Here is a 2,787-nt window from a genome sequence, read left to right as displayed (position 1 = left end):
TCCTCAGTGTGTGTGTGGTGTGTGTGTGTGTGTGTGTGTGTGTGTGTGTGTGTGTGTGTGTGTGTGTGTGTGTGTGTGTGTGTGTGTGTGTGTGTGTGTGATGGGGGAGGGATAAGATGGATGGATGCATTGTTGACGACCTCTTGGTTTTCTATAGGAGGTCGGAGCCCTGACCCCCACAGAGGCCTGTCAACCCTGTGACAATTTAATAAAACAACATTCTGGGAAACACACACACACACGCATATATATACATCACACACACACACGCATATATATACATCTACACATACACACCCACAAAACCCACGCACACAAAGAGAGGAAAATGGTAAAGGTGTAGAGGTGACCGAGTTGAACCCAGTCCTTTGTGTTTGTGCCAGCCTGACACGTCCGTGTGTCTGTCAATCAGACGGACGCTGACCCCCCCCTGCAGATGGCTGCCCTGAATTGATTGGCTCTCCTCTCTGCACACGCACACACAAACACACAGACACACACACACACACACACATACACACACACCATAGGGCTGTGCCCAAGGCCAAATAACTTTTATCTGAATTGAATGAGTCGTTTCTTTCCTTTGAGATATTGTGGGCATAGAAGGAAGGCGTCTTTGTAGGATGTATACAACACGGAGGACAATGTTTTGAAGAAAGCAGAGCAGGAATCGTCCGCAAAATCAGATCAGTTAAATTAATTGTATTATTTACTTTAACCATGTGGCACATGGTTAAAGTAAATCTATAAACATGGCATGTGCACTTTTATCCTCAAGGTCAGTTTCATTTATGACATATTACATTTTTTTCTAGTAGCCTCAATGCATATCGCTGCCTCTCCCTTCCTTCTCCCCGTCTCGACAATATTTCGACCTCCTGTCCACCCCATGCCTTTCTTCCTCTCTCTCCATACCACTGTCCCAGCGTCCTGCTCTCCTCAGGTCGTCTCTAGTAGAATAAAAGCAGCTATAGGACCGTAACCGTACCATTCGCTTGGTGCCAAAGACCGTCTCTCCCTTGGGAGGGGAGCATTGGTTCGCTGACGATGGCCTTGACTAAGATGGAAATAGAACCTTTGACAAGATTGGAAGCACGCCCAGAAATGCACCCTGACACACACACCGACGCATCACATCACCTGCACGTCTTAAAGCAGGACCTCTGTTTGGTGCATCTAATCAGAGGGAGGCGGCAGGGCGGTGTACAACAGGGTCATTAATGAGATTCTTCCAACCGTTGTGCCTCTATTTATTCACTCGCCCCCGCTCCCTTCCCTCTCTCTCTCTCTCTGTCGTCGTCTTCTCCAAGACGCCAGCTCCACTAATTTACTGCAGCGACGGTCTGAGCGCTTGGAACCGACGCGCGCGGTGCGCACGTGTCTCACACACCGGCCTCTGCTTCTGCAATGAGGTGGCCTGTGTGTGTGTGTGTGTGTGTGTGTGTGTGTGTCTGTGTAATTCATTATAACCAACCCACACTGAGAGAGATTATAGGAGAGTGATAAAGATGGACAACACACACACCTCCACCATGTCTGAGAGAAGCAAACTTGGAGTGCAGGGGTTACCTCATTATTTGAACTTGGATTTTGACCAGCAAAATCCATTTAAAACAAGATTTTGGTTGCATAAACCACAAAGGAACACGGGGGGTTCTTTCCTGAGCTCGCCACTTTGCTCTGACGGACATCGGAGCAAAGTAGGAGCGAAGAAAAGCAGTTAAGGTTTGGTAGCTCTTAAATCCCTACAGGTGGCCTGACCGAATCGATGGAGAGAGGGGAGAGTGCGCTCCAGTGATCCCAGGTCTGTGTTTTAGTGATAATGAGGGAAACAGGAGATTAAAACACCCCGCAGCTGCTGTGGAACCCAGCCAGCCGCACCGGCGGCTGGCTGGCGCCAGGACTGCTGCACCGACTGGTGTTGGTCTAGTCACCCCTCGCTTTGAAATGTTAGAAATGTTGGAACAAAAGCTGCGTTTCCATCTAAAAGGTGATGCGAATCTTTAGAAAGTTCGCAAAAAAGTAATTTGAATTAGGTGCGTTTCCATCAAGTGGTTGGAGCGGAATAGGGCGATGACGTTACACGTTGATGTCGGCAGGGTTGCTATGGCCGGTCGTTATGCGGAAATCGGAAAGACTCACTGTGTGTTCAAAGTTCGCTACGTCACAGCTGTTTTGAAAAGTGTGTTTCCAGCTCCCATTTTGCGAATTTACTCTCTTTTGCATTTCTCAAAAACCACCTCAAGCGTGCGGATAAACCTTTTTGCGAATTAGAGGATTTTTATGCAAATTTTGGTGTTTCCATCACCGTTTACTGATTCGATACTTCAAAGTTTGCATAAAATCAGGGGGATGGAAACGCACCTAATCTTAGTATTCCACAGTTATTGAACATGTGAGTTGCATGGGATATAGAGTCGCCCATCCAATTACTGTATATAGACCACCCCCCCCCGCACACACACACACAAACACACACCCCAACCCCTTAAGCCCATTGGGTAGCCAGGCTCCCTCAAGGCCCTGCCAGGGAAAAGAGAATCTCATACATCAGAAGTGCCAGCCAGGCTCCATGTGGTTGAAATTCCTTTCGAGAACATAAGGTGTTACCTTCAAAGCCTCCAGGGAGGCGTGATGTCTTCTGCTCAGCAGTAGAGAGAGGAGCGTGTTGATTTGACACGTTGCGGAGAAGGGCTTAAAAAAAAAGGGATGTGAACCCTGCAGATTGGTGCCATTGGCTCTCCTCAAGAACACTGCTTCTGTGAACCCAAGCAGGTGTGCAAC

The sequence above is a fragment of the Gadus chalcogrammus genome, chromosome 12 (assembly GCF_026213295.1).
Source record: "Gadus chalcogrammus isolate NIFS_2021 chromosome 12, NIFS_Gcha_1.0, whole genome shotgun sequence".
Lineage (NCBI taxonomy): Eukaryota > Metazoa > Chordata > Actinopteri > Gadiformes > Gadidae > Gadus > Gadus chalcogrammus.
This window is presented reverse-complemented; position numbering follows the sequence as displayed.